This window comes from Stegodyphus dumicola, chromosome 10 (genome assembly GCF_044657685.1).
Source record: "Stegodyphus dumicola isolate Sdum_Otavi_A_Nest chromosome 10, ASM4465768v1".
Lineage (NCBI taxonomy): Eukaryota > Metazoa > Arthropoda > Arachnida > Araneae > Eresidae > Stegodyphus > Stegodyphus dumicola.
This window is the reverse complement of record NC_140777.1, coordinates 115,651,658-115,663,822: the sequence shown is the minus strand read 5'-3', so window position 1 is coordinate 115,663,822 and position 12,165 is coordinate 115,651,658. Positions and strand designations below refer to the sequence as shown.

The 12,165-nt window shown below is 33.7% G+C and overlaps 1 long non-coding RNA gene across 5 annotated transcripts in view; it reads right to left on the bottom strand.

The window, feature by feature from the left end:
• Window positions 1-12,165, bottom strand: part of LOC118197765 (uncharacterized) — a 75,703-nt gene that overhangs the window by 2,923 nt on the left and 60,615 nt on the right. Inside the window, exon 1 of one of the 5 annotated variants that reach the window (XR_015043505.1) lies at window positions 7,484-7,749. The exons of 3 other annotated variants lie outside the window; for them this stretch is intronic. This is a non-coding gene — a long non-coding RNA (uncharacterized LOC118197765). Of the gene's footprint in view, window positions 1-5,867; window positions 6,288-7,483; window positions 7,750-12,165 lie in introns of those variants that run through there. One more of the 5 variants, XR_015043510.1, reaches the window with a different exon arrangement.

Here is a 12,165-nt window from a genome sequence, read left to right as displayed (position 1 = left end):
TCTCCATGCACTGGGATCTGTAGTTTCTTGAATTTCTAATACTCTGAAACAAATTGCTTCCAATTAGATGAGGTGCCTTTTATCCAGTGTAGCACAATTGTTGAATCACTTCATGAAATAATCTTTTCTAAATTTTAAAAAAGATTTTTACAATATTTGGCTAACCTCGCTGCAATTATTGCACCCGTTAATTCTAGTCGGGTCAACGTCAATTCGTGATTTGGAAACTATAAAGCTGGTTTTAAAAGTGGCATGCGATGTCTGGTACCGCTCCAAAGCTTTTACTGAAGCATCAGAGAATGTATGGATCTGTAAATCTTCTTCCCCTTCAGATTTGTGCCAGGAAAATAATTTCAAGAAATCTTCAGATTTGAAGTTCTTTAATTTCATTACACCTTGCTTGCCATTTTGATTTAATTTCTCCGGAAAACATGTCATCCCATTCTACACCTAACTGCCACAGCTCTTATAAAAAAACACTTCCCTCGAGCTAGAAACGGAGAGATAAGTCCAGATGGATCAAATATTTTTGTGGCTGTACGTTTCATTCAGTACATTCATTAATATCCAACATGGATAACAATGACCTCAAGTCTAGACTTAATGTGTCTTTAGTATTATTCTAACTGAGTCCTAATACTTTTAAATGTGAATCAGAATATTCATTTGTTTCGATTAATGAATTAGAATTCTTCCATAAATCTTTCAGCTCTTTAGAGTTAGTATCAAATTTTTTCATATTCATGTTTGCGTCCTTTAAAATCAAAACAGTCTCACAAGATAACTCATAAGCTTCCTAAACAGTGGAACTTCCATGAAAAAGACCATCCACATAAATAGAACTATTCAACATTTCATATGCGAGAGGTTGTATATTCTTGTAAGCATTAATATGAGTTTCAATTGTTGTAGCCAAAATGTAAGGAAAATAAGTGACGCCAAATCAATGTCTATTAAAATGATACATGATTATGGGTTGGGTTTTGTCCCAGATTTTTATAATACAGGAAACATAAATAATTTAGGTCATCTCTCGCGACTTGAATGTGAAGAAATGCCCATGCAATATCTCCAATATGCAATATCTGCAACATATATAATATATTTTGTTAGAATAATACTAAAGACACAATTCTCTAAATTTCAAAATAATGTCTAAAAGATTAGCATTAAAATTCTTTTCGGGAAGGAGACATTCATTAAGACTACAACAACTTCCTTGTTTACTACTGGCATCTTAAACTACGCTAGTTTTAGTACTGGAAGAATCTTCCCTGAAAACTTCTGTATGAGGCATTGCATATCCAGTGAAATAACTATAATTGCACATTTCAATAATCCCGTCATCTAGTTGTTCCTTCATAACTGAATTATATCTCTCAAATAATAACTCATCACCCTTAAACTTCTTTTCTAATGCAGCAAATTTTTATCACGATTTCTAAATTATTAGACATGCAATCACTTCTAGAAGGTAAGCACGAAGATGTAAAATGCAAAAAAATCAACAAATACTGCTTTGATTGACTCAAACTACGGCAGGAAAATAGCATATATATTTATGCATAAAACAAAATCAATAATTATATACAGAAATGAAAAAAAATATTAAATTTTTGTAAGTTATCAGATAAGAACATACTGGAGACTTAAACAGAATTATGTATAAAGTGAAAGTAAACAGCATAAAATGAAAAAAAGGACATTAATAGGGTATGCGATCCCCCTCATCTATATACAAAGTTTAACCTTGTGACCATGCTTTCAATTAGGTGGTCAACACCGCAGAATTAAGCAATCGCCATTCTTCTTGTAGAGCAGTTTCCAGCTCAACAAAAGTGGCTGGAGGTGGCAACGTGAAGATACAGCACGGCCGAGAGCATCCCAAAGATTTTCAATGGGATTAAGGTCAGGCGAATATGCTGGCCACGCTATACGCGCAATCCCTTCACTCTCCAGGTAGTCATCGACGATGTCAGATCTAAGGGGACGTGCGTTATCTTCCATTAAAACAAAAGTAGGACCAACTGCTGCAGCGTACAATCTCACAATGGGCTCTAGGACTTCATCTCGATACCGGACAGCCGTGAAAGGAGCCCCGTTTAAAGATGTGCAGGTCAGTGCGGTATCCTAATGAAATCCCTGCCCACACCATAATGCTTCCGCCTCGGAATGCGTGATGTTTTCGGACTGATTGCATGTTCGTTGTTCACGCCATATCCTTATACGCTTGTCATCTGGCTCCAGAGCAAATCTTGACTCATCAGTAAACATGACATTGCCCCAGTCAGACACATTCCAATTGACATGTTCCCGGCATCACTGTAATCGTGCCCCTCTTGATTGGACGGATAGAAGAACACAAACTCGAGATACCCTGGTGTACAGTCCACTCATATGTAATCTTCGGGGTACAGTAGCTGCAGATATGGCCTTACAAATGGACGCTTTAGATGTCACACGCTTTAGATGTAACTTTAGATGTCACACGTGTAGAGGTCGCTCTGCGATTTTGCGCTTGGCTACAATAGCAATATATCGATCTTCCGCGGAGGTTGTAACCCTTGGGGGTTGTAACCGACTACGGGCCTTCGGACAACTGTCTGTGTGGTTTGGAATTGTTTCCATAAACGTGAAATTATAAAATGATGAACGCCGAAGAAAAGAGCAACATCTGTGATCGACTGTCTTGCTTCAATGCGCCCCACAGCACGCCAGCGCTCAGAATCTTCCATTCGTCTTCTGAAAGTCATAGAAACACGTATGTCTTGAAAACAAATTGTACGAAAGTTTTAAACACCTTTTATCAGCACTTACAATCAACTTTTCATACAGATGGCTTCTTATAAGACTGCCGTTTTTGCATATTTCTTGACATGAAAGCGCGATTGTCTGTTACCTAACATATTTGCCTACTTCCATCTACCTTTGCAGCGAATTTCATCCTCTTCAATTCTGATTGGCTTCCGGAAATTAGCATTTTCCTCTCCGTGCTTAACTTTTGGAAGTGAGTGTATTTTCTCGTAAAGCCTCGGACTTCCATAAAAATAGTGACTATTACCTTCCATTTATAAACCGTAACTGCCTTTCAAATTCTGTTATATTATTCGAGATTTTCTCTTTTCCATACTGAAGAAAATAAGATTCAGAAGTCCACAAACATTTCAAATCATTTTCTACCGAAGTACATGCAATCTTCAAACAGGAAGTAAAATTATTCAGACGATTTTCTGGAATCTGCCCCGTGATAATAGTGTCTTTTGAATATATAAGTTTTTATTTATTTTTTGAACTTCCCCGATTTGAGTCGAATACATAAAATTGGCGCCTAAGCGTACCTGGACTGGTCTGTTATCTAATGCTTCAGAAATTTCCTAGCAGTGTGGAATTAAATCTTTTAATAATTCAGGTTTGATATTCGAAAATATATAAACTCCGCTGATTTCATCAGTTACTAAAGCTTGAATATTTATGCTAGAATAAAGAGGATGTTTGCTTGTAAGAATAATATTAACGACTTCAAAATCCCTCTCATAAGGGTTACTTGTTAAGCAAGTATAAATTAAGCTTTTCTTTCTTCAAGGGTTGCACAGTTAAAGCCCTTACTAAATGTTTTTGAATAAATGATTTCTGCGAGTCCGAATCAAATAACATCAATGCACTTAACCGTTTTGAATTATTTTTCACTTGTACGCAAGCAGTCGGAAGTAAAGTAGTGTAATTTTGTACATAGTGTTCTGACTTAAATATAGAAGACATCACAGCTTGTTTATCAGAACTTTGAATAAATTCGACTTTTATGACGGTTTAATTTCCGATGTATTTTTATTCTTTGTTGTGGGGTAGAATAATGAATTACGCTGTAAACTCTGACAAATTTCACAAGGTTCTATTCTTACTTTACATTGCGAAATTAAATGTTTGTTAACAAAGCATCTATACGTCAACGTCCCTTTTTTTTTAGTTTTTATCACTTTTCATTTGTGAATGTTTTACACTTTAACCCGTTTATGCCGAAGTTTTTTTCAGCACTTTTATTCGTTATTAATGAACTTGTATCGCTTAATATGAAAGGTATAAATACACTTTAGGCGTTAAATTGATCACGATTGCCATATTTGCTGAGTAAATGATTGTCCTGTTTATGGGACACTGGGCACAAGTGTAAGCAAAATACACCTATACTCGTATTTGAAACTTTCCGTGTTGAAAATCATCAATAATTTGTAATGGTTAATATGAAAAAATCGATTAAATTATTCAAAGCGATGGTAATTGTAAGAATATTTTATCATTTTACATATTGTAAACAATGGAAATGTAAAAACAATAAATTAAAAACAATTATTTTTCATTAAAATTGTTGAAAGAATTTATCATGCAGTCCAACGTTATATTTTTCATATATTTTTGTGGTCTTACCTGGACACTGAGTATGTCACAGTTGTGTTCTACTTACAACTATTATGTGGGCAATTTGGTCAAATCAAATTTCATTGATCACATGTTTACTCATTTTTGCTGAAGTGATTGTTCTTCTAGGTTTGGTAATCACTCCAAATCGTTTGAGATAGATTTGTGAAATGCTGTTGTGAAATTCTAGTTGATCCATTGTGTCTTCTTCTTAAAAAACATGCGATGGAGAAGGTCATGCGTTTTGAATTGAATACACCTCTATTTGAAACTATAACATCAATTAAAATCGTAGTATTAAACATGGCAAACATCGTATTAAAAACATCAATAAAAATATGGCAAGAAGAAATCACCACTTCATTCCACAGAATCCAATGCGATATCGTATTAAAAACATCGTATTAAAAACATCAATAAAAATATGGCAAGAAGAAATCACCACTTCATTCCACAGAATCCAATGCGATAATTTGAAATATTATCATTCATTTGATGGTACCTCCCATAAACTTGAGGTATGTCATAATTACATGAGGCTGAGGCACTGCAATCTTCTGTTTCTCAGAAGCCAACCAGCGTTTGGCTGAACTTAATGGATGTACTCCAATACAGTTTGAAACTGTTGCAACAATACTGCTGTCTCTCCAACATACAATTATTACACAAGATGACATGTCTTTCCTGTAATCGATAGCACCACTTTCTTTTTTCTTTTTTTTTTTTTTTCCTCATATTTTTAACAATTCCAACCGGACTGTTCCCAATCCTGTTTTCTCTGTTTCTGTACTTACAACCGCAAATCCAGAATCTGACAACTCCTCAACGAGCTTTATAGAAGTAAAGTAATTTTCTCTTGATATTGTAAATGGATATTTGCTTCATTTAAGATTAAGTATTTGAAATAATTGATCGAAAATTTCCAGTAAAAACAAACAGATTTTTTTGTATACACAAAATAAAATAAATTTATATTTTCTTTTCATTAATATGCATAATCTGAAAAAAAAAATACATTTCAAGAAAAAATTAAAAATTGATTTTTCGACAATTTTACTAATATATTTTCTGTACACACAAATATATTTTAGCAAATACTGTAGAATTTAAATATTTTGTATACAGAAATAGTAATATTTTGTATACAGTATTAGTAGGTTTGAAGTATTACTGCATAAAACATGCATATTTCGAATAAAAATGCTTTTAGGTTATTATAAGACAGTAAAATCGTTTAGGCTAAATGCACTCACAAGTGCCCAGTGTCCCATAAACAGGACGCCGAAGATTAATCGTAATTAGACAAAAATGATATTATTACTTTTGCAAAATAGCTTTGCAGAAGTCTTTTTAGGCAAATCATCTATTTAAGCAAATCATCAAAGATCTATTTAAAGCGAATCATTTTTAATTTTTTTAGTTTTACGAATAAGAAGTTTGCAAAAAATACGTACTTCCTGTGGCTACCTATGATGTGCCGATGCTGAAATTTTTCCTATAAAAATAATTCGTTCTAAAATAATTTTAATGTCCATCTAGTGGTTCCATCTTTTGCTAACAGTAAGAACTACCCTTAGGGGTATGAAAAATTTCTGTGGTTAAAGGATATATGCAATACAAGATTTTCTACATAGTTAATTTCCAAGCGTCTCATATTTTAACCACTGGGCATAAACGGGTTCCTTCAGAATGAGAATTAGAATGACAAAAGTTGCACGTCTTCACTACCGTATTTAATGCAGGTGATGTTGGAATATTAATTTTAAATCTAGCCTGAGGTTGAAAGGCATCCTTTCCCTTTAAAGGTTCCCGTGTCTTTAAAAAAAGCCCAGAAACAGTTTGTGATACTTCTTTGGCAATATGAAGCAACTCCAGTGATGGACCGCAGAAAAAACTTTATTTAGCACTCAAAATGGCGACATACAAAACAAGAAGAAAAAAGAATTCTAACATTTAAAAATAAATTACATTCTTCTTACGAGAGTCGCACGTAGCACTTGAACCTGGTTTCAACCATTGCCATTCACAAATACCTTAATCTTCATCTCATTAAATTATTTATTTTAAATTACAAAATTTTAATAATATTTAAAGCTGTAAAGTTCTTGCAGCTTCCCTGCATTCAATTTCAATTTCAATAAAATTCATCACCTGATTTAGGATCTTTCTTGCGATAAAATTCTATTACTAACTCCTGAGGTAATTGTTTTAATGAAATTGGTATTAGCAGATGAGCGTTAATTTCCGGATGCAACTCCCGTAAAATTTAAATTTCTTATATTAATTTCATTTGCTTCATACAATTTACTAAGTGCGAGGAAATTTGAAGAAAACTTAACTAGTTCAATTTCTAACAGTTTATTCATGAAACAACTAATCAAGTGTTCTTTTTTACTGTATCGCTCCTTTAACAAATTCAAACAGGATTTATATTTTCTTCTGTAAGCGCGAATCCCGAAACAATTTTGCAAGCATCACCAGAAGAAAAAATTTTAGATATATGAACTTGTCAACATTACTTAACGACTCAGAAACTTGAGAATCATTTAAAGAACTCTTGAAATAAACTAGAATCGCCATTAAAAGTGGGAATGCGTAATTTTGACAAATTGATAGAAGATGATGTATTGCGAATATTCGAATTACAAACATTAACATTTTGAGAAGATTTAAAATGTCCAGTTTCATATCTTTTTAAGTTTGTTTTGATTTTGTATTTAACACTACTTATAGATTCATTATACTCGAGTGAACTTTCAATTTCCGCTTCGAACATTGTATCATCATGAATTGGGTCTTCGATTTTCAAGTTTAAATTTAAAAGTTCATTCTGTTTTTCTTCTGAACTTAACAAAATTTCTGACAAATTCTCCCCAAAAAATTCTCCTGATATGCAGACTATCAAAATAAGAGACAATCCTATTAATTAATTAATTTCGTGAAAGCACTTCTAGCGGCTTTCCAGTTGGATTTCAACTTGTCAAGAGTTGCTATTTTATACACGAAATAAAATTGAAATTGATAACAATTCAAGTGATAAATAAACTATTAAATTACAAAGTTACAGTACCTGCAATCCAAGTGTTCAAAAATTAGCCTAGTGCAATCCGAAAGAAATAATCTAAATAGTTGTCGCGGTTTTCTGGCACCATGAAAAAATAATAATATCACTAGAAACTTAAACGATATTCCTGAATGAAGATATATTGTCCAGTTTTTTTTTTTCTTATTTTTATTCACATCACATACAAGAACATATTATACTGAAAATATCCATGCGTAATTAATTCGAGAAAAAGAAAGAATAAGCTAGCCTAGTAATAAAAAATGTCCGTAACATAGAAATCTAAAGATTTGTTTACGTAAAAATTTACCGCAAGGCCTGCCGGGAAAAAATTCAGGCGACAGCAAATTGCGTCGTCTGATCACGTGATCATTTTATTTTTAACACTAGATATTATAAAATGTTCCCTATATAGAAAGCTTTTATTAACATAGCATTAATTATATGTATTTGCGATAATGAAAAAAAAGAAAAAAGTAAAAGAAAAGAAAACCTAACAACTGAAATAGCTTTTTCAACAGTAAAAATTCTGTGTTACAAGCAAAACATTCCCTAATTTTTTCCTTTTAATACACGCATATAAGTATTATATATTTTGCTGTGTAGTTATATGCATACATGCATACATATGCGAATAAAATTGCATAATAAAGTAAAATGAATGAACTATCAAAATATTAAAAATTACATCCTTAAAAAAATCTTGAAATATCTAGCTATCTGCAGTGATTTGTAATGAATTCCTGCCATAATAGTTAACTCTCTGTTAATCAATGTTAAAAAAATTATTTAATGGATTATCAAGTATCTATATTCTATTTGTAAATACACCAGCGTACAGAATGAATATACATATTGTTACGAATGTTTTGCAGTAATAAGCAATTTTAGGAGAATTATATGTAAATTGTAGTACCTCTTGTATAAGTAGTATGAAAAGCGTCAGAATGCGCAGCATCGCCGCAAAAATATGGGTAAAGTGGTATTAACACTGAGGTAAATGGCCATTTAAACCATCTTTCCGAGACTGATTTTTTTCAGAAAATGTGATAAGAAATCGCCAAAAGTCTTTAAGTTTGACGGCATTTTAGTCTGACACATGTGTAACTATAACTGTATTTGGCTGCATGTAACTGTACTTGTGTGTTTCTTCCAGAAATTTCGAGGAATCGAAGGAAATTTTTTTGCTGGAGGGAAAATTTTATAACATCGGATAGTCAATTTAGTTTAGAGCTGAGTTCAGAGTATATGAAATTGAGTTAAGAGTGTTGAGAAATCTCCGTGCTAGCTTCACTTTCAGATGCTCTTTGCATTACGTTGTATTAAACGTTCTTAGTAGTATGAGTGGTAACTATTGATTGTGTTTTGCCATACTAAGAAGAGCTGTACGAGTAGTTTAGCGAGAAAAGTTCCAGAATTATAAAGTGTTTTTATTCTTTTTGGAGAAATAAATTTCATTAACCTATCGTCTGTTCTATGTGTATTCAATCCATTACGAAGCTGTACTCATATAATAATTAGTTACCTTGTAGAGACATCAGGTTTTTTTGGAAGTTGTAAAGATAAAAATTTAACAATGCCTTCGCCGGGAATCGAACCGCGGACCTCTGGAATACCGGCCCAGCGTGCAGAACCACTACACCACGAAGGCATGCTAGGACGGCGGGAAAAATACCTTATATACTCCCCCTTTTAAAAGGCGACTGGAGTGTTTAGTGGACCCAATCGCCAAATCCTGGGTGAGAAGAATCATCATCCAACACCCATTTTAGTTCGGGCGCTACTGTAGAGACATCAGGCTTTTTTTTTTTTTTTTTTTTTTTTTTTGAAGCTGTAAAGATGAAAAATTAACAACGCCTTCGCCGGGAATCGAAACGCAGACCTCTGGAATACCGGCCCAGCGTGCAGAACTACTACACCACGAAGGCACGCTAGGAAGGTGGGAAAAATACCTTAGAACCTTCTAAAATTGTAAAAAATATTAAGCACGTTTCATGGATTATGAAGTATCTATATTTTATTTGTAAAAGCATTATGAACGTACAGAATGAATATACGTATGTATAAATTTAAACTTAAATTTTCTTCTAACGCCACTATGCATTAAAGTTTCATAACAGCTAATATTTGGCCCACCTTTTTCTTTCGTTTCTTCTTGATGAAGAAAGCAGCTGCAAAAATAAACGCTGCTAAAATGAAATGTTCTTTCGATTTCGATATCGCGTTCGATGCCGTGTTTACCTCGTTCCGAGGATTGTTACCTGATTGCTAAATTTCCTTCTCCTTCTTTTCTCTAAACATGTCTCCAACTACTCTGAAAATAGCCAGTTTTGGTAGTCTTTATGTTCGCAATGGGAATCAGTTTTTCCTTTACATGTTAATCCCAAAGGGAGGTGTAGTGATTGGTGGTTTTTTATCACTTGACAAAGCAAAAAATGTACCTAAATAACTGTTCTTGTGTGATACGGACTTAATGTTAAGTATTTACTTCATCATTCTATCATTCATAAACAAATGGGAAAACAGAACGCGTAATTCATCTTATTATTATCGTTAGCAGGTTGAAATGCAATAGTTAGCAAGTAAATTCTTTAACAACAGAGCTTCCTTGAATATAACGCTTCTGGATATTGGTTCATTTATATCTCTCTGAATGGCCACTTAATAACAAAAAGAAATTAACATTTATTTTAAAATCAATTACGAACAGCAATTCAAACAGCTTAAGGAAAACACAGATGTAAAATATTTCTTCTATTGACGCAAGAAATCTTGCCATTTGCAAAAATCACTTACTGAGTAAATTCCCGATTCCGCTAACTTTCGCAGTTGAATAACAATAAAAAAGCAGTAACATCTCCAATTGAAAGTGTCGCCAATATTTCGGAAAGGAAAGCTCCTGAGAATTTCCCTGCCAATAACACGAGAAGTAAAAGCTCCCTACCTGACCTGTGAAGCATGTGATGCCTCTACGGAGCGCCTGCAACATGTGAGGCACAAGTTCTTGAAAAGCAATTAGATACGTAAAAAGATAATTTCACGGAGTGCCAGTTGTAAAATTCCCTTTTAGATACATTTAGTTGCCAGTGCAAAAACACTCTTGAAAGTAAGATAAGGCTATATACAAGTGTGCAAAGCACTCTTGATGACAAGGTATATGCAAATGCAATATTCAAATTAAAAATAAACAGTCCAAACGGAATTTGGGGGGTAGAAGAGAGTCTTCTCACTAATCCAACTTCTAGACGTTAACTCCATAGTCGAGTCTTAACATTAAAGGTGAGTCACATTAAGAAGATTCTCCTCTTTTCATGCGATTAATTGTTTTTGGACGTTACTGTCGCATAACTTAGGATAAAACGCAGCCTGTCCCCAGGTTATAACCTCCTTATCAAGCCATAGGGGTAGAATTTACTCTTACCTCCTTATGTCAAGCAAAAGGTAGGTCTGTCAAGCAGCAAAGAATCCCCCTCAACGCCTAAATGACCGGGGACAGAGACCAAAAAGAGAGAGGATAATCGTCTGAAGATTTAGCTGATCGTATATTGCTATCAGTCTGCACTACGTGGCCTACTCGCTACTTTGAATTTATTCCGAAATACGGATCTAGGTACATCTAGACCATTACAAAGGTACTGGAATCGACAGTTTAAAGTTTTATGCATCAAATCCGTGAAGAGTTGGGATAATGCCCCTTCCATCAGAGGCCCTTGTAAACAACCAAGTTCTTAATTTTTATCCCCCTGGTGCCGGTCCCGATACTGTCAAGGCACAGATCCTAGGCAATACAATAAATGACTGGTGAATTCTTGAAAGGTACTGAAAGTCTGAGTCTCTCATTTTCTCAAAAAACTTATGGTTGTTATTGAGTACGCTGTTATCTGTAGTCACTGTTTTAAGTTTTTTGTGTATTTGGTTGTTACGTAGATACCACGGGGCTTTCAAAAGAACACGTAACGTCTTGTTTTGAAAAACATCAGTGTTTTTCCTCCTGGTACTATAAATTGTGGCCCATGCCGGACACTTCTGTACATAAATGTGGATCTTATAAGAGTTAGATACAATTTTCCCTTTATCTCTGTGACTGAACTTTTGACTTTCAGCCAATTACTGGGCAAACTGCCGCTAGTGCTCATTAGTTCTGTTAATGGCATAGTTCATGTGATCTTTAAATTTGAATTTTTGATTTAAAATAACACCAAGGTATTTAATAGAAGTACTACGGGTAATGTTAGCTTCATTAATTTTTGTATCTTCTTGAACCGGAAGTGTTCCTTGTATGGTCTGAATAATTATGTTTATTCTAGTTCATTTGTATTTAGAATGTTACTTATAATCGTTTATACTTCGAAATGATTTTTACCACCAGCTGACTAAGCTCGCAAATTGGAAAAAACAACTGAAACCCGTCAGATAAATAGAAATCAACAGGGTGCTAAATTATAGATGGCTAGTTCACATTAGGCTAATTTATGAAAAATTTCATTAGCATAATGCATTTAAATTAAATCTTCCTTATTCTGTTCTATATAGTTTAAAAACTCAGTGTTCTGTTGTCATCTTGATAAAGCAGATCAACTAATGCGAAAAAAATTCTGAAATTATCCCGGGTATATAAATTGAAGAAATATTTTTTTAAAAAAGAACACAAGTTAAATCGTGAATGAATATAATGTATTAGAAGTGTG